This window comes from Bufo bufo, chromosome 1 (genome assembly GCF_905171765.1).
Source record: "Bufo bufo chromosome 1, aBufBuf1.1, whole genome shotgun sequence".
In the NCBI taxonomy this organism is placed as follows: Eukaryota; Metazoa; Chordata; class Amphibia; order Anura; family Bufonidae; genus Bufo; species Bufo bufo.
This window is the reverse complement of record NC_053389.1, coordinates 179,475,835-179,495,781: the sequence shown is the minus strand read 5'-3', so window position 1 is coordinate 179,495,781 and position 19,947 is coordinate 179,475,835. Positions and strand designations below refer to the sequence as shown.

Here is a 19,947-nt window from a genome sequence, read left to right as displayed (position 1 = left end):
TTCTCCTGATGCTGCTGCTGCTACCTCCACGCTGTTATTGTGCCAACCTGTAGACTCCTCCTGATGCTGATGCCGCCACCTCCACACTCTGCAATTGTGCCAGCCTGTGGCCTCCTGATAATGCTGCTGCCACCTCCACACTCTGCCATTGTGCCACTCTGTGTCCTCCTCCTGATGCTGCTGCTGCTACCTCCACACTCTGTCATTGTGCCACTCTGTGTCCTCCTGATGCTGCTTCTGCCACCTCCACACTGTCATTTTGCCACCCTGTGGCCTCCTCCTGATGCTGCTGCCGCCAACCTCCACACTCTGTCATTGTGCCACTCTGTGGCTTCCTGATTCTGCTGTTGTCACCTCAACACTGTCATTGTGCCACCCTGTGGCCTACTCCTGATGCTGCCGCCACCTCAACACCATGTCATTGTGTCACTGTGGCCTTCTGATGCTGCCGCTGCCACCTTCACACTGTCATTGTGCCACCCTGTGTCCTTCTCCTGATGATGCTGCTGCTGCCGCCACCTCAACACCATGTCATTGTGTCACTGTGGCCTCTTGATGCTGCCGCTGCCACCTCCACACTGTAATTTTGCCACTCTGTGGCCTCCTCCTGATGCTGCTGCCACCTCCAAACTCTGTCATTGGGCCACTCTGTGGTCTCCTCATGCTGCTTCCATCTCACCACTATGTCATAGGGCCACTCTGTGGACTTTTCATGCTGTTCCCACCCTCCCCACTTCATGACTGGCCACTATTTTGCCTTTTGGCCTGACTAACATCATCATTTATTTGACCCTTCTTCTGATCTGTCAGAAGGAAGGAATAATGAGACGCACAACGGACCCTGTCTATGTAACAGCTGTAAGGCCTGCATGACATGGTCTCTATGCATCAGATTTGGCTTATGATTTGGTAGCCAAAACCAGGAGTGGGTACAAAACACAGAAGACATGCAAATATTCCATTTAAGTGTCATTTCTGTTTTGGATCCACTCCTTTTTTTTTGGGCTTTAGCAATACGGATGGATTACTGACCAAATGCTGACCGAGTGAAGGCGGATGCTCTACAGACAGGATCGATTTTCTTGGGGGGTTATTGTTCTACTGGATCAGAGGAAGGGCAAAATAATCAGTGATGTCAACACAAACGTATTGCTGACACCCACTCCATTCTGTCGGGGGGGGGGGGGGGGCTCTACTTGTATAAGCGTTTAATAGAACAGGTTCTGTAGACATCTATGTGGAATCAGCTGACGACGGTGTAAAAGGAGTGCGCTTCTTCTTGACGCTAACATTGACCTGCAAGGCTGAGTTCACACGTGAGTTATTTGGTCAGTTTTGGCCCCGTAACTACCCAAATAAGTGAAGTGTGCAGTGATCTACATGTCATACTGACTCACAGTATTATTTCACTACCACAGCAGACTCCAAAGGCACAGTGTTCTACACCACTATAAAGGCTCTCTGCAGCCAGGAAATAGAAGTTTTTTAATGTGATTTGCCACAAATAAATTCGGATTGAACCAAATTTTTTCGGAAAATTCAATGAACCGGCCGAATCGAATTTTTGATTATTCAAATTCTCAATAATTATGTTAATGTATTGATGAAAAAATAAAAGGTCTTAGAATATGGTGCTTTTATGGTGCAAAAGCAATAAAACAAAAAAAAAAAAACTAATAAGAAATTTTGTAATAGTTCAGCTGCCCAACATAGTAGCATGTCCAGTATAGTAACATAGCATGTATACAGTACAGCAAACAGCAAATGCTGATTTGTGGCCACCTTCCCACCCAAACAAATGGAGTACAAAGTAAAAAAAAGCCATAGGTACCCTGAAATTGTACCAATGTAAACTACAGCTCATTCCACAAAGTAAAAGCCCCAACACATAGTAACATAGTAACATAGTATATAAGGCTGAAAAAATAATTTTGTTCATCCAGTTCTGCTTGTTATCCTGCAAGTTGATCCAGAGGAAGGCAAAAACCTCTGTGAGGTACAAGCTAATTTTCCCCACTTAAGGGGGAAAAAATTCCTTCCCGACTCCAATAAGGCAATCAGAATAACTCCCTGGATCAACGACCCCTCTCTAGTAGCTATAGCCTGTAATATTATTACACTCCAGAAATTCATCCAAGCCCCTCTTGAATTATTTTATTGTACTCACCATCACCACCTCCTCAGGCAGAGAGTTCCATAGTCTTACTGCTCTTACCGTAAAGAATCCTTTTCTATGTTTGTGTAAAAACCTTCATTCCTCTAGACGCAGAGTGATTTAATTATGCAATAATAGACATAGAAAAACTGTATGAACTTAGTTGGTATCACCGTAATTGTATCAACCCACAGAATAACATTACCATGGTATGTATTGCTCATGGTGTATCCTATAAATAATGAATATTAAAATCAAACAACAGAATTACAGCTTTTAGGCAGTACCAAGTTGAAAGAAAAGTGATTAAAAAAAACGTTATACCCAAAAACACTACAGCTCATCTTCCATAAAATAAGTTCTCACACAGCTCAGTCGATAGAAAAATAAAAATGTTATTTCTCTTACAAAATCATTCCAGCAAAACACATACTGCAAAAGCCAAATTGAAGTCCTTCCTTTTTGATCCCTGCAGTGTGCCCAAACAGCTGTTTATGACTACATATGGGGTACTATAGACCAGTGAGTCTGACATCAATAGCAGGCAAATTAATGGAAACCCTATTAAAGGATAGGATTGTGGAACATCTAAAATCCCATGGATTGCAAGATGAAAAACAACATGGGTTTACTTCAGGGAGATCATGTCAAACAAATCTTATAGATTTTTTTGACTGGGTGACTAAAATAATAGACGGTGGAGGTGCAGTAGACATCGTATATCTAGATTTTAGTAAGGCTTTTGACACTGTCCCACATAGAAGACTTATCAATAAACTGCAGTCATTGAGCATGGACTCCCATATTGTTGAGTGGATTAGGCAGTGGCTGAGTGACAGACAGCAGAGTGTTGTAGTCAATGGAGAACATTCAAAACAAGGTCATGTTACCAGTGGGGTTCCACAGGGATCTGTACTGGGACCAATTTTGTTTAATATCTTCATAAGTGATATTGCAAAAGGCCTCGATGGTAAGGTTTGTCTTTTTGCTAATGACACAAAGATATGTAACAGGGTTGATGTTCCTGGAGGGAAACGCCAAATGGAAAAGGATTTAGGAAAACTAGAAGAATGGTCAGAACTCTGGCAACTGAAATTTAATGTGGATAAGTGCAAGATAATGCACCTGGGGTGTAAAAACCCAAAGGCAGAATATAGAATATTTGACACAGTCCTGACCTCAGTATCTGAGGAAAGGGATTTAGGAGTAATTATTTCAGAAGACTCAAAGGTGGGAAGACAATGTAATAGGGCAGCACGAAATGCCAGCAGAATGCTTGGATGTATAGGGAGAGGTATAAGCAGTAGAAAGAGTGAAGTGCTTATGCCGCTGTACAGAACACTGGTGAGACCTCACTTGGAGTATTGTGCGCAGTACTGGAGGCCATATCTCCAGAAGGATATAGATACTCTAGAGAGAGTTCAGAGAAGAGCTACTAAACTAGTACATGGATTGCAGGATAAAACTTACCAGGAAAGGTTAAAGGACCTTAATATGTATAGCTTGGAAGAAAGAAGAGACAGAGGGGATATGATAGAAACTTTTAAATACATAAAGGGAATCAACTCGGTAAAGGAGGAGAGCATATTTAAAAGAAGAAAAACTACCACAAGAGGACACAGTTTTAAATTAGAGGGGCATAGGTTTAAAAGTAATATAAGGAAGTATTACTTTACTGAGAGAGTAGTGGATGCATGGAATAGCCTTCCTGCAGAAGTGGTAGCTGCAAATACAGTGAAGGAGTTTAAGCATGCATGGGATAGGCATAAGGCTATCCTTCATATAAGATAGGGCCAGGGACTATTAATAGGATTCAGATATATTGGGCAGACTAGATGGGCCAAATGGTTCTTATCTGCCGACACATTCTATGTTTCTATGTTTCTATGTTACTGCCATAGTTCGAAGAAATTATGTAACAATTTTATTTTTCACTGCCAAATTCTAATAAATTCTATGAAATACCTGTGATTTCCAGATGGTCATAACACCCTTAGAGGAATTCTTTGAGGAGTGTCATTCCCAAAAGGGGTCTTTGTGGGGTGTTTCATGGCCTCGGCAAACCTAAACAGTGCCGGTTATACAGTCTAATAAAAAGACCCAAACTTTAGTACTCCTTTAATTCAAAGGCATGTGTGAGTCCATCAGAATGCTAGGAATGCATATGGGATACTTATAAAAACTACAAATGCAAAGGAAATTTTGTGCAAAAATTTTGAGACTGTGTTTATTGCTACTCTCACGACTTTTAAAAAATGAGTAGGGTTGAGAGAACCCGAACTGTAAAGTTCAGGTTCGTACTGAACTTTAGGATTTTTGGACCCCGGACCCGAACCCGAACATTTCGGTGAAAGTTCGGGCTCGGGGTTTGGCGATTTCTTGGCGCTTTTTGAAAGGCTGCAGAGCAGCCAATCAACAAGCGTTTAACTGTGTGCCCTTAGAAGCCATCACAGCCATGCCTACTAATGGCATGGCTGTGATTGGCCAGTGCAGCATGTGACCCAGCCTCTATATAAGCTGGAGTCACGTAGCGCTGCACGTCACTCTGCTGTGCTTAGTGTAGGGATAGGATGCTGCTGCTGTGAGGGAGAGAATAGGACAGAATCTTTAATCTGAACTCCAATTGAACTCAGCGATCTACATAGATTTTGTTGTGTGGGTGCAGTGCACAATCTTTTTACCCTGCTCTGAGCCCAGTGACAGAGAAAAAGAACTTTTAGTTAGGTGGGTGGCGGCGGCCATTTTATGCAAGCTCTTATCTTATCTTAAATGTCAATTCATCATGATTCCATTTCATTCTCTAATTGATGTCCATGATTGTATACAATAATTATTAACTTAATCCCGATGTTATATGCAATTTGATTTATGAATCAATGCTCATAATAGATAATTATATCCTTATACACTCCCTGTCCACCTTCCCTGGTGGTAGGTGCCAAAAGTAAACAACAAGGTACACTTTGGCTCTACAACTTCAGATCGGTATTTACCTGTTTCTGGGTTCTTGTCTGTTTGCCTGTGTGTCTAGCGTTTTTGCTCCTACGTCCAAAGTGAAGGGAATGTTGGGAGGCTGGACCCTATTGTTATTGGTTTTGCTGAGCCTTCCCCGGCCGGCGGCAATGCTCAGTTTCAAACTCAGCTCGCTCGCGCTCGCACGGAGCGCTATGTGACGTCACAGTAAGAGCTATAGATAGCTAGGAGGACCAAAATTACTCCAACGCGTTTCGAATAAAACGTTATTCTTCGTCAGGGATACTGATTTGGACTCGAGGTGTTGTTTATATAGGGCCATGTCTCCTCCTTCATTTAACCCCCTCATGTCTTCTACACTTTGTGGTTTATTCACTCAAAGGCAAATAGCTCAATTTCTGAATTTAATCCTGCTGGTGCCAGTGTGTTCAGATTAAAAATCCAGCGGGTCTCTGCTCTCGACATTTTTTTTAACAAAGTCCCCCCCTCTTTTATCTTTATTCACTATTTCTATTCCACTAAATGTGGTGCCATCACTATTACCCCCATGTTTGTAATTTTGGTCCTCCTAGCTATCCGTAGCTCTTACTGTGACGTCACATAGCGCTCCGTGCGAGCTGAGTTTGAAACTGAGCATTGCCGCCGGCCGGGGCAGGCTCAGCAAAACCAATAATAGGGTCCAGCCTCCCAACATCCACTTCACTTTGGACGTAGGAGCAAAAACGAAGAAGACACCAGACACACAGGCAAACAGACAAGAACCCAGAAACAGGTAAATACCGATGTGAAGTTGTAGAGCCAAAGTGTACCTTGTTGTTTTCTTTTGGCACCTACCACCAGGGAAGGTGGACAGGGAGCGTATCGCGCAGTACCTGAACATAGAACATACTCGTCACTTGTGAAACAGCAGCGGCGGCGATATCGCTGCGGTACCGCAGCATTAGTAATTGAAAGCGTGAAGCGCCTGTGTAACAGTAATAAAGATTCATTCATAAATCAATGCACATGATTATCAACATAAAAAGGTAACTTGATCCAGATATTATTAATCAGAGTTCATAATTCATGATGTATATATATTATGTTCCTTATCAGATGTGGATGAGAGTATAGTTAAAAGCTTAAAGGGAACCCGTCACCGGTATTTTGTGTATAGAGCTGAGGACATGGGTTGCTAGATGGCCGCTAGCACATCCGCAATATCCAGTCCCCATAGCTCTGTGTGCTTTTATTGTGTAAAAAAAAACTGATTTGATACATATGCAAATTAACCTGAGATGAGTCCTGTCCTTGAGATGAGTCAGGGACAGGACACATCTCAGATTAATTTGCATATGTATCAAATAGTTTTTTTTTACACAATAAAAGCACACAGAGCTATTGGGACTGGATATTGCGGATGTGCTAGCGGCCATCTAGCAACCCATGTCCTCAGCTCTATACCCAAAATCCCGGTGACGGGTTCCCTTTAAACAATTGTTGTCACTGTAATTTAGCTATTTGTTTAAATAATGTGACTTTATTTCTTGCAAATGGTTAAATTTTACCACATTGTTGGCATTCTGGAGTAGGTCTTCTGTTCGAGCAGTAATTTACTCCTAGGCTGAACCTCCTAATTCCCCGTTTCACAGCTGGTGCATCCCTTGTGTTCGGCGTCCCACACTAAAAACGCAAGTGCGTTTTTGAGGATATATTTCACTGATACATGCCAATTAGTGGGGAAGTATAACTTGAAGTCTCTATAGTCCATTTATTAAGAAAGGAAAAAAGAGATATTGATGAACAACTGAAATATGTCTATCTATTGACCCCTGTGGCAAGAATGTATAGCTCTGCAATATCTGAAGAGAGAATTTCCTCTCTTATTTATATCTTCTGCATCTTTTTATTTTACTTTTTTATTTTTGAAGAAACATATGTATATAACATACCAACACTATATAGAAAACGCAAATGCATTTCCAGTAATAAGTGGAACTGGACTGGTATGTTCAAATGGATATCTCCATAATTGGTTCACTATAAGTAATGACTATATAAGTTGTTCTTATTTAACATATATTTTTAGTATATCAGTATATTTATTGAAGGTATAACTATATGGATGTTAATGTGAGGATCCATCCCACCTTTTTGTAGAACCTCAGAGAGAAGCCCGCTCCACCCTTGTTTTTGGGTATAAATAGCATGAGTTTATGGATTACTTGTAGGATCCACTGAAGGAGCTTGTCCAAAATGCGTATGGTACAACTACAGTAATCCAGAGAGACCCCCGGTACAGCCACAGCTTGATACAATAGTGCAACATCTCTGCTATACTATCCATCAGTACTGTGCTCTGGTAATCAATAATGACAGGCTGGACATGCTGAGCTTTGCAGTTCTCTGCTCTTACGCTCTCCCTAGTACAGTCCAGTGGTTATCAATAATGACAGCTTGGACATGCTGAGCCTTAAAGTTCTCTGCCCTTATAACTCCTTCCCAGTACTGTCCTCTGGTAATCAGTAATGACTGAGAGAACTACAAGGCTTAGCATGTCCAGCCTCAGCAGCCTGTCATTATTGATTACCAGAGGACAGTACAGTTCAGCAATAGCATGTCAGTGCAACTAAGGCTCAGCAAAGAGAACTACAAGTCTGTCTGAAACCAGTTAGTTACCCACACTTCCTTTCCTCACAGCCCAGCTCCGCGCCACACACTGCTAAGCCCCGCCCCCTCATGTGACTGGTCACCTGATCATAATAAAACTCCTGGTCTCTTTGGCTGCTATGTTGTCTTCTGCTGATAAGCTCCGCCTCCGCCCCTGCTGTGATCCGTCCGCCTCCTCAGTATTTAATCTGTCTGTGCCATGTAAATTAATGCTGATCCCACTGTACTCACGCATGGACACTCTGCAGGCCTGGAGATCCTGTGCAGTGAGCCAGTGACATAATGCGCAGGCAGCGTAGCAGCAATATGTCACAGCCGGGTGATGTTTAAAGCGACTGCGGCCATCGCAATTTTGAAGTGAGGAAACGAGTGGGTTCCCTAAGGAACAGTGGGCCCCAGCACTGGCTCAGGTATGCCGGGTGCTGACGCCAGCCCTGTGTATGTGCCTGCAACCCATAATATATGCACCACATCTTCCAGAGTGCCGATTGATTATTTTTACCAATTGGTTGAACTTGATGTACTAGGTAACTGTAATTTTTTCGTAACCCAGCATCCTGGACAGTTATCTTCTAGAACCTGTGCCTGCCATATTTCATTGGAGTGTGAACTGTATAAATTCTGTGAATCATTCATAAAAACATTCATTTTCTTATATCAATAGAAATCAATGGAAATGTAACATTTGGAGACCCACTTGGTGGTGAAGTGGTGCTGTTCCGCAAAGCGACTCACCCGTGCTTGCTGCAGCTGAAACTCCACTATCGCCTGCTGCTGCTCGTTCAGTCTCTTCAGCATGTGCAAGGTGGAGTTCCACCTTGTGGGTACGTCGCATATGAGGCGGTGAGCGGGAAGGCCAAAGTTACGCGGCAGCGCAGACAGGCAAGCAGCAGCAGGGTGAGAACGACGAAAGCGCGCACAGACGGCCCGCACTTTCTGCAGCAGCTCTGACATATTGGGGTAATTTTCCAGGAACCTCTGCACCACCAAATTCAGCACATGCGCCAGGCAAGGGATGTGCGTCAAACCGGGATTTTGCCCGTTATCGCACACCACCAGGCCAGGCTTGAGGCTCAGCAGCACCAACCACTCATCGGTCTGTTGTTCCATGCCCGTCCACAGCTCCTGCGTGGTGTGGGATTTTTTCCCCAAACAGATGAGTTTCAAAACAGCCTGCTGTTGTTTCCCCCTGGCTGTGCTGAAGTTGGTGGTGAAGGTGTTACACTGTACGGATGAGGAGGTGGTAGAGGAGGAAGCGGAGTAGGAGGTAACAGTAGGCAATGAGAAATGTCCTGGAATCCTCGGTGGTGGTAGGACATGCACCAAACTGCTATCCGCCTCAGGCCCAGCCACCACTGCATTTACCCATTGTGCTGTTAGGGAGATATAACGTCCCTGACCGTGCTTACTGGACCTTGCCACAGATGGCGTTGCGCAGTGCACACCTTATTTTGTCCGCTACTTGGTTGTGCAGGGCAGGGATGACTCACCTGGAAAAGTAGTGGTGGCTGGGAACCACGTACTGTGGGACAGCCACTGCCATAAGGTTTTTAAAAGTCTCTGTCTCCACCAGACGGAATGACAGCATTTCAAAGACCAGGAATTTTGAAATGCTGGCATTCAGGGTCAGGGAACGCGGGTGGGTAGGGGGGTACTTCCTCTTTCTCTCCAGTGTTTGGGGGAAGTACAGCTAAACGCTTCCATGGGACAGTGTGGGCAGGCTGGGCGACGGTGGTGGAGGTAGTGGTGTTGCTGCCACATCCTCTGTTTGGGGTGTATGTCACAGGTCAAACTAACAGTCAGATTAACTATATTAATTTCCCTATCAGGTATAAAGTGCTGGTGTATCTCACACCAAAAATGGGAATATGTCACCCACCGAACTAACAGACTAACTATATTAATTTCCCTGTCACATATGCAGTGCACGTGTATCTCACTCCAAAAATGGGTATATGTCACTGTAACAGAATTAGCTCATGGGACCGCCATCTCCTGGGATTGACGGGCGCTATAGGCACATAAAACAGTCTAGTCCAAGCAAGTATGGTGCAACTGGCCTCAGCCAGTTTTATTGACTTTTGCAGATAAAAGTATTAAACAAAAACAGTTCAAAACAAATGAAATACCTGGCCGTCTGGCCACTACGTCTAAACAGGCAGTAGTCCCTAACTACATGAAACTGAGCCTTGTGCCCAGCTCCATCAACAAAACACACGGTTCTTCAGCAGGGTTCTTCCCAGGAGCAGAGAGATCAGCTAGTGAGCTGTTTGCCCCTTTTATAGCACACCCAGGTTCCAAGGTGATTAGCCACAGTTATCCTGAATACCCACCCAACTCTTCCTGCTCCAAGCAGCCAGACCATTTTAACCAGTTTTTTTTAACAAAACCCTTGCAAAGAGAAAACCTAGTTTTCCTTGCTGTCAATTCCCTGGCTGCTTTTTAGAACGTATAGGACAGGAACCTAGGTGAAATGTAGACTCCTTCTACCACTTTCCCCCTGGTCCTGTCACATATCCCCCCCCCCCCCTGTTTCGACCTTGGGGTAGGAACACACTGTGCCCTTAAACAGTGGACAAGTGTTCAATCACACTTTTTTAGGGTGTAGCCTCACTCTCACAGGTCTCTTTTGCAATATCCAAAAGACCCCGAAGGTGCCGACCATACACTAGCGCGAGGGAGAAAATCCGGTAGATGCTTGGGGCACCTCCCGTACAGAAAACATAAGATATGGTAAAAGACAATCCCAGTCTTTCCCATCCTCTGTCACCACTTTTCTGAGCATCCCTTTTAAGGTTTTGTTGAACCTTTTCGACTATTGCATCCATTTGGGGATTATAAACTGATGTTGAGTAATTATTTCATATAAGATATGAAATCATAAAAATTATGATTTCATATTTTTATAAAATATGAAAAATGAAAAATGTAATTGGCGGACATATAAACGCCAGTTCTTTTATTGATGAGATCTAAAGTTAATTTGTGCAGCTAATGAAATAGGGTGCAATTAATTATATAAAATATAATTTATTACAAATAAATACAGTAAAAATGGCATACAAATTAATACAAGGACAATATCAAAATTGACCACAAGATGGTGCTCCACAGTTTAAGGCAGGCTTACTTAATTTACTACACCAAGTACAATAAAATGTTACTCAAATTATTACCGATTAGTATACTGGTTATCAAAATATTATAATGCAACAAAAAAAACAATATAAATGAATCTGTGGAAAGTCCCTTATTCTCAATCAAAGAATATGGCAGTAAGAGACACCTTATAAATACGCCCGTTGGCCTAACTACGGATAATAAAATCCGATCAGAGATCCCACTCTGATAGAAATATTACAGGAATTCTAATGATGTGCACGTTCATTAAAATTTCCCATAAAATTACTGTTTAACACTATTGACCCACTAATAATGGGGTCTCAACTAATATGCCAATTGGAGCAATTTATAATTACTGCAAATGAAATAAATTATACATTACCCCTGGCTTTGGGATAAAGAGCTTTTAGAAGGGATCCAGCTTTCCAAGATTTAGATCTGTCAGTTTCTTTCTGCAAGTCTCGGGTGTGTCCCTGGAAGAATTCCTTAGGGTGTAGGGAGCTTTTTCTTAGGACTGGAAGTGGTGAAGATGTTCTGTGATCTGTGACGTCCTGTGGTACGTTCCTGACGTGTGAAGTGATGATTCCCTTCCGTGAAGTGATCCCCAAAACTGGATCAGATATTCTAATCCTTATCTATGCCCATCCCTCTTGGATTAGGGATTTCCAATTAGATAAGGTGGGTGTGACATATGTTAATCATGGGGATGATGTCATTTAAATGGCATTCCTTAGAAACTTCTGCCCATCTACCACTTGATGGCACTGTTGTATCACATAACAATTTCAAATATTTTAAGAATTAACACATACAGTACAGACCAAAAGTTTGGACACACCTTCTCATTCAAAGAGTTTTCTTTATTTTCATGACTATGAAAATTGTAGATTCACACTGAAGGCATCAAAACAATGAATTAACACATATGGAATTATATACATAACAAACAAGTGTGAAACAACTGAAAATATGTCATATTCTAGGTTCTTCAAAGTAGCCACCTTTTGCTTTGATTACTGCTTTGCACACTCTTGGCATTCTCTTGATGAGCTTCAAGAGGTAGACCCCTGAAATGGTTTTCACTTCACAGGTGTGCCCTGTCAGGTTTAATAAGTGGGATTTCTTGCCTTATAAATGGGGTTGGGACCATCAGTTGCGTTGAGGAGAAGTCAGGTGGATACACATCTGATAGTCCTACTGAATAGACTGTTAGAATTTGTATTATGGCAAGAAAAAAGCAGCTAAGTAAAGAAAAACGAGTGGCCATCATTACTTTAAGAAATGAAGGTCAGTTAGTCAGCCAAAAAATTGGGAAAACTTTGAAAGTAAGGGCTATTTGACCATGAAGGAGAGTGATGGGGTGCTGCGCCAGATGACCTGGCCTCCACAGTCACCGGACCTGAACCCAATCAAGATGGTTTGGGGTGAGCTGGACCGCAGAGTGAAGGTAAAAGGGCCAACAAGTGCTAAGCATTTCTGGGAACTCCTTCAAGACTGTTGGAAGACCATTTCAGGGGACTACCTCTTGAAGCTCATCAAGAGAATGCCAAGAGTGTGCAAAGCAGTAATCAAAGCAAAAGGTGGCTACTTTGAAGAACCTAGAATATGACATATTTTCAGTTGTTTCACACTTGTTTGTTATGTATATAATTCCACATATGTTAATTCATAGTTTTGATGCCTTCATAGTCATGAAAATAAAGAAAACTCTTTGAATGAGAAGGTGTGTCTAAACTTTTGGTCTGTACTGTATATATGGCTTCATTACACAACTTAAACTTTGACCTCTCCCAACTTAAATCGACACTTTAGAATCACTTTTCCAGACATCATGGATCCATCTTGACAGTTAACAGACCATCTTATTTATGGTCAGATAAGAGAACAAAATCTTTTAACTTTTCTCCTGGTTTGTGTACCCTAACTGTCTCAGCTATTGAGTAATGATGTTTGAAATAACATCAGCTCCTCTGAACGGATCCTATTTAGGAAAATTCAACTTAAACGCTCTCTACATCCCCTAAGATTACATATCCACTCAGTGAGATACACACAGTATAAAATATACATTAACAATATTTGGTTATAATACATCAATATTGCATAGTATATATGAATCATTAACAAGTTCAAACGCTAAATAAATGCGCACAGGAATATATATATATATCTTTTTATATATATATATATATATATATATATATGAATAGATATCTATTCCACACCAGATGTGTTTTATGGATATCTTTCCTTATCAGATCATGGTTCAGCCATGAAACACCCATTGTTCCTCAGACAGACATGTTTAGAGAAACCAGTACAGATAAATCCATGTTTCTAAACAATAATAAAAAGTATAATGTTCTCTATATATTCACTTTTTACACATTGAACTTGCCATGAACCTATCTTGGTTTTTTTTCAGGTTCATGCTGATCACATGCTGTTAAAGGCAATGATCATCCATATTGAATATAGTATCATCAGATACATTGTACACTTATGGAAATGTACAACAAATCCCCCTTCATTCCAAAAATGTTCCATAAAGTGTGAATGTATTTGGAATGTTCAAAAGGGCTTTTCATATGTCTTCTTCGATGCGTAGACTTGGCTTATAGTGTTCCAACCAGAGCTTGGCTAAAGTTCTTCTGGAGAACCTTATCTAACGCATGACTTGGATGGTCAACAAACTCAACCCTCCCATAGATCCTGCAAAACAGGATATAAGTTCGATAAAGGTTTGTTTTGATTCTCTATCTCCACATGAATGTTTAATAGGTTTCTTCTCAATGAACCAACTTCAAGTTCCAATGTCTTGATAGAGATGGAATCGGTAACTGTCACACCGGTAGTAATAACAGTGCCCACTACGCCAAAGATTATGGCGGCTACGATCGCAGAAATAAATCGCTTTGGTCTTTGGCTTGTATAGAATTGCTCTCTGGTCAAGGTCTTCCTTGTTTGCTCCAGGATCTGGGTAATCCGCTCTTGGGAATATCCGATGTGCATCTGGTACCAGGATTGGATTTCCGGTGACTGGATTTCAGACACGTTGAGTTGTTTTTTGACGAAGACGCGAGGATTCAGGCTGATGTAGTGTCATGGTCTTACCTGCTTGCTGCTCTCCTTCGTTTGACATGTGCTGGCGGCCATCTTGGGTCCTGGGTTTCTTGTAGCCTTCCACCCTGCGGCTCCTCCTTCCCCTGGGAGGAGCTGGATGCCTAGCTCATATATATAGGAGGTCTGTGGCTTCAGTTCCTTGCTTGGTCCTCTTGTGTTCACATGCTTCTAAGACTGCTGCTGCTTCTGGTTCCTGATCCTGGCTTCGTCTGACTACCCTGCTGGTTCCTGATCCTGGCTTCGTCTGACTACCCTGCTGGTTCCTGATCCTGGCTTCGTCTGACTACCCTGCTGGTTCCTGATCCTGGCTTCGTCTGACTACCCTTCTGGTTCCTGACCTCTGGCTTCGCAAAGACTCTGCTCGGTTTCACCATCCGTTTGGACTTTTGCTTTTCAGCTTTATTTTCAATAAAGCCTTCTTATTTTCATTTATCTCTTGTTGTACGTCTGGTTCATGGTTCCGTGACATTAGGACCAAGCCATGAATTCTGACGGTACAGGGCCATCCTCGCTACCCACGCTGGTTGCCAGACTTGATCAGCAGGATCACCTGTTGGGTCGGTTCGCTGTGGCGTTGCAAACCCTGCTTGAACGCACGGCTCATTTCGCTCCCGTTGCCGATGGGTCGGTTGTCGCTCCTGGGCTCGCTCCTACTGCCGCTCCGGTTGTTGCGCCAGAGTCTACCCCGACACCTGTTGTTGCGCCTGCGGTGTTTCGGGGTATGACCGGTTCTGCCCCTCTTCCACAGCGCTTTGGGGGAGAGCCAACTCAGTGCCGAGGTTTCCTTAACCAGGTGGGCATTTATTTCGAGTTGCTGCCACATGCCTTTCCTACTGAGAGATCAAAGGTGGGCTTCTTGATCTCGCTGCTCTCGGACAAGGCCTTGGCCTGGGCCAGCCCTTTATGGGAGAACAACAATCCGGTGGTTGCCGAGTTTTCCGGTTTTGTTGCTTCTCTTCGGAAGGTATTCGATGTGCCGGCTCGTGCTGCCTCTGCTGCGAGGCTCCTTATGTCCATCAGACAGGGTTCACGATCCGTAGCTGAATACGCCATTGAGTTTCGTACCCTGGCAGCAGAGGTGGGCTGGAATAATGAGGCTCTGGTCGCTGCTTTCTCTCATGGTCTCTCGGATGCCTTGAAGGATGAGGTTGCAGCTAAGGACCTACCAGTTGAGCTCGAGTCTCTTATTTCTTTCCTGATTTTGATTGACACCAGACTCAGGGAGAGACCTTCCTTTAAGGAGAACCTGCGGAGGTCTTCTAACAGATTGGTGCCTACGTTTGCTGTCCCACCCGTGCCTCCCTCTCCTCCCACGCCTCCTGGGGATGACTTGTCTGGGGGTGAACCCATGCAGCTGGGGTTTGCTCGCCTGTCCGAGGGGGAGAGGGCACTCCGGAGACGCGAGGGCCGATGCATGTACTGTGGTCTCGGTGGGCATTTTCGGTTGGCATGTCCGAACCGTCCGGGAAACGCTCGTACCCTGAGATCCTGTCGGGGGCAGATCTTGGGTGGAGTCTCCTCGTCCCCGGTTTCCCGTGTTGACAAACCACTGATCACTGTTGTCCTCTCCTGGGTCGGGGGCTCGGTGACGACCCAGGCGTTGGTGGACTCTGGTGCTGGTGGTTTGTTCATTGATAGTGTGTTCGCTGCCGCCAATTCCATTCCTCTGCAGGCTCGAGGTTCCCCACTGGCTCTTGAGGCGATAGACGGCAGACCCCTTCTGCCGCCACACGTGACTCATGAGACCCTTCCAGTGGGGATAGCCATTGGTGCCGTTCACAGAGAGTCGGTCTGCCTCCAGGTTATTTCGTCTCCACACTACTCGGTGGTCTTGGGGTACCCCTGGCTCCAGAAGCATAATCCGACTTTCGATTGGAGATCGGTCGAGATCCTCTCGTGGTCACCGCAGTGTGGGGCTAGTTGCATCCATGGGTCTGTCAAGTTGCTGTGTACTTCCTCGGACTCTCTGTTGCCTCCTGAATACGAGGAGTACCGGGATGTATTCGATAAGGTGCGCGCGGTTGCCCTACCTCCGCACCGCCCATACGATTGTGCCATAGAGTTACAATCGGGTGCCGTTCCTCCTCGTGGCAAAGTCTATCCACTGTCGGTAGCGGAGAATGAGGCCATGGAGGAGTACGTGAGGGAGGCGCTTTCACGCGGACACATTCGCAAATCTTCGTCCCCGGCAGGGGCTGGATTTTTCTTTGTGAAAAAGAAGGGCGGTGAGTTGAGGCCTTGCATCGATTACAGGGGTCTCAATCGCATCACGATCAAGAACGCTTACCCGATACCCTTGATTTCCGAGCTGTTCGATCGCCTTAAAGGGGCCACGGTCTTTACCAAACTCGACCTGAGGGCGGCATATAACCTGGTAAGGATCAAGGCGGGCGATGAGTGGAAGACCGCGTTTAACACCAGGACCGGTCATTACGAATCCTTGGTTATGCCCTTTGGGTTGTGCAATGCGCCCGCAGTCTTTCAGGAATTCATCAACGATGTTTTCCGTGACCTGTTGCAGCAGTGTGTGGTAGTCTATTTGGATGACATCTTGGTATATTCTGAATCCATGGAGGCCCACATTCTGGATGTCAGACGAGTGTTGCAACGGTTACGAGAGAACAAGCTGTTCGGTAAGCTTGAGAAATGCGAATTTCACCGATCCCAGGTAACCTTCTTAGGTTACATCATTTCCGCTGAGGGGTTCTCCATGGATCCTGAGAAGGTTTCGGCTGTCTTACAGTGGCCCCAGCCCAGTGGTCTTCGTTCCCTGCAGCGCTTTTTGGGCTTCGCCAATTATTATCGGAAGTTCATCAGGGACTTTTCCATGCTGGCCAAGCCTCTCACGGATCTGACCAGGAAGGGCAGTAATTCCCAGGTCTGGCCGCTCGAGGCCATCCGAGCTTTTGAGGCCCTAAAGTCCGCCTTTGTGTCGGCTCCGATTCTGTCGCATCCCAACCCTGGGTTGCCCTTTGTCCTCGAGGTGGACGCGTCTGAGACGGGAGTAGGCGCCCTTCTGTCTCAGCGTAGAACACCAGAGGGTCCTCTGCTTCCTTGTGGGTTTTACTCCCGGAAACTGTCTTCCGCGGAGTGCAACTATCAGATTGGTGACAGGGAGTTATTGGCCATCGTGCAGGCCCTTAAAGAATGGAGGCACTTGCTCGAGGGTTCGGTGGTTCCGGTTCTCATCCTGACGGACCACAAGAATCTGACCTACCTTTCTGAGGCCAAGAGATTGACACCACGTCAGGCCAGATGGGCTCTGTTCTTGTCACGTTTTAATTACGTGGTCTCCTACCTACCCGGTTCCAAGAACATCAGGGCGGATGCCTTATCACGGCAGTACTCCGAGCTGTCCAGGGAGGAGTCGATTCCGACTTCGGTCATACCTCCGAATCAGATCCTGGCCGCCATTCGCACCAGCCTGACCTCTCCCCTGGGTGAGCAGATTTTGGCGGCTCAATCTGGTGCTCCCTCTGGGAGACCCAACGGCAGATGTTTTGTGCCTGAGGAATTGCGCACTCGGTTGTTGCGAACCTACCATAACTCCAAGACCGCGGGGCATCCTGGAAAGAATCAGCTGTCCTGGGCTGTTTCACGTCTGTTCTGGTGGCCTTCCCTACGTTCCGACATCGCCGCATATGTAGCGGCATGCTCCGTTTGTGCCCAGAGTAAGTCCCCTCGGCACCTTCCGTTGGGCCTTCTGCAACCCATAGCCACCGGGGAGCGCCCATGGTCACACCTGGGGATGGATTTCATTGTGGACCTCCCTGCATCCCGAGGCCATACGGTCATTCTCATGATTGTGGATCGGTTTTCCAAAATGTGCCACTGTGTTCCTCTCAAGAAGTTACCCTCTGCACAAGAGTTGGCCACGATTTTTGCCAGGGAGGTCTTCCGGTTGCACGGTTTGCCTAAGGAGATTGTGTCGGATCGGGGGAGTCAGTTTGTGTCCAGGTTCTGGCGCGCCTTTTGCTCCCAGTTGGGGATTCATCTCTCCTTCTCCTCGGCCTACCACCCTCAGTCCAATGGGGCCGCAGAACGCTCCAATCAGGCCTTGGAGCAATTCCTTCGTTGCTATGTCTCCGATCACCAAGACAATTGGGTTGACCTCCTGCCTTGGGCTGAGTTTGCCAGGAACACGGCGGTGAACTCTTCCTCTGGGACGTCTCCCTTCATGGCCAATTATGGGTTCCAACCTGCCGTGTTACCGGAGGTATTCTCTCCCCAGGATATTCCGGCTGTGGAGGATCACCTTTCCGTCCTACGTGCTTCTTGGGTACAGATCCAGAAGTCCCTTGAGGTCTCTGCGCAGCGCCAGAGATTCCAGGCTGATCGCAGACGAGCGCCTGCTCCTTCCTACCAGGTCGGAGACCGTGTATGGTTGTCCACCCGCAACCTCAACCTTCGAGTGCCCACTCCCAAGCTGGCGCCTCGCTTTGTTGGTCCCTTCCGAGTGCTTCGCAGGGTAAACCCGGTAGCCTATGCCCTTGCGCTTCCTCCTGGCATGCGGATCTCCAACGTGTTTCATGTCTCGCTGTTGAAGCCACTGGTGTGTAATCGTTTCACTTCCTCGGTTCCTCGGCCTCGTCCGGTCCAAGTGGGCAATCGTGAGGAATATGAGGTGAGCAATATCCTGGACTCACGCCTGGTCCGCGGTCGGTTGCAGTTTTTGGTCCATTGGCGTGGTTATGGTCCAGAGGAGCGTTCCTGGGTTCCCTCCGCAGATGTCCATGCTCCTGCCTTGCTCCGAGCCTTCCACGCACGCTTCCCTCAGAAACCGTTTTGTGCTCCGCGGAGGAGGGGCCCTTGAGGGGGAGGTACTGTCATGGTCTTACCTGCTTGCTGCTCTCCTTCGTTTGACATGTGCTGGCGGCCATCTTGGGTCCTGGGTTTCTTGTAGCCTTCCACCCTGCGGCTCCTCCTTCCCCTGGGAGGAGCTGGATGCCTAGCTCATATATATAGGAGGTCTGTGGCTTCAGTTCCTTGCTTGGTCCTCTTGTGTTCACATGCTTCTAAGACTGCTGCTGCTTCTGGTTCCTGATCCTGGCTTCGTCTGACTACCCTGCTGGTTCCTGATCCTGGCTTCGTCTGACTACCCTGCTGGTTCCTGATCCTGGCTTCGTCTGACTACCCTGCTGGTTCCTGATCCTGGCTTCGTCTGACTACCCTTCTGGTTCCTGACCTCTGGCTTCGCAAAGACTCTGCTCGGTTTCACCATCCGTTTGGACTTTTGCTTTTCAGCTTTATTTTCAATAAAGCCTTCTTATTTTCATTTATCTCTTGTTGTACGTCTGGTTCATGGTTCCGTGACATGTAGATCTTCTGGGATAGAATCCTCTTGTTCATCAATATGAACCCCGCTGTGTCCTGTAGCATGATTCCGGATGAAGGACCTGGCACAGCAATCGGCTCAGCATGGAACTCCTTCCCCAAGATCAGGACGACGTAGATAATGGAAATCATCTTTGATGACATCTTACGCCTATAAAATATTGTATGACACATATGAGTACATACATTTTTCAACTTTATCCTGCAAGAAAAGAGTTACTAATATCATATCCCTCTGATTGGCATAAGTTATTTTCTTGGACAGAGTAAGTTCTGGTTTCAGAGGCGAGTTAGGAGACATTTTGTTACAGAGGAAACATATATCAGGATGGGTTAGTATGAGTTAAAGATGTAGAATAACAGATAACACTTTTCCGTTCATACGATACCAATCCTTGTTTCCGTCTTTAGCTGGGACCATAAAGTCTCTTTACCTCTTTTCATCCAGCTTCTTCAATCTCTCTGAGTCGTGCACTAGGATGACAAACACGTAGCTGATTAATGTGCACCCATTTTTCAATAAACTCACCCCCCTTAGGGATTTTGATCTTGTAGACCACTGGAGATAATTTGTCAGTGATGACATAGGG

The 19,947-nt window shown here is 45.5% G+C and overlaps 1 protein-coding gene and 1 long non-coding RNA gene across 2 annotated transcripts in view; both read left to right on the top strand.

Moving 5' to 3' along the window:
- Positions 1-19,947, top strand: part of LOC121001626 — a 100,565-nt gene that overhangs the window by 13,939 nt on the left and 66,679 nt on the right. The window lies entirely within an intron of this gene.
- LOC121001634 lies at positions 2,137-17,711 on the top strand. The gene is made up of 3 exons (XR_005779101.1): positions 2,137-2,270; positions 5,969-5,973; positions 17,700-17,711. It is a non-coding gene; the product is annotated as an uncharacterized LOC121001634 (long non-coding RNA).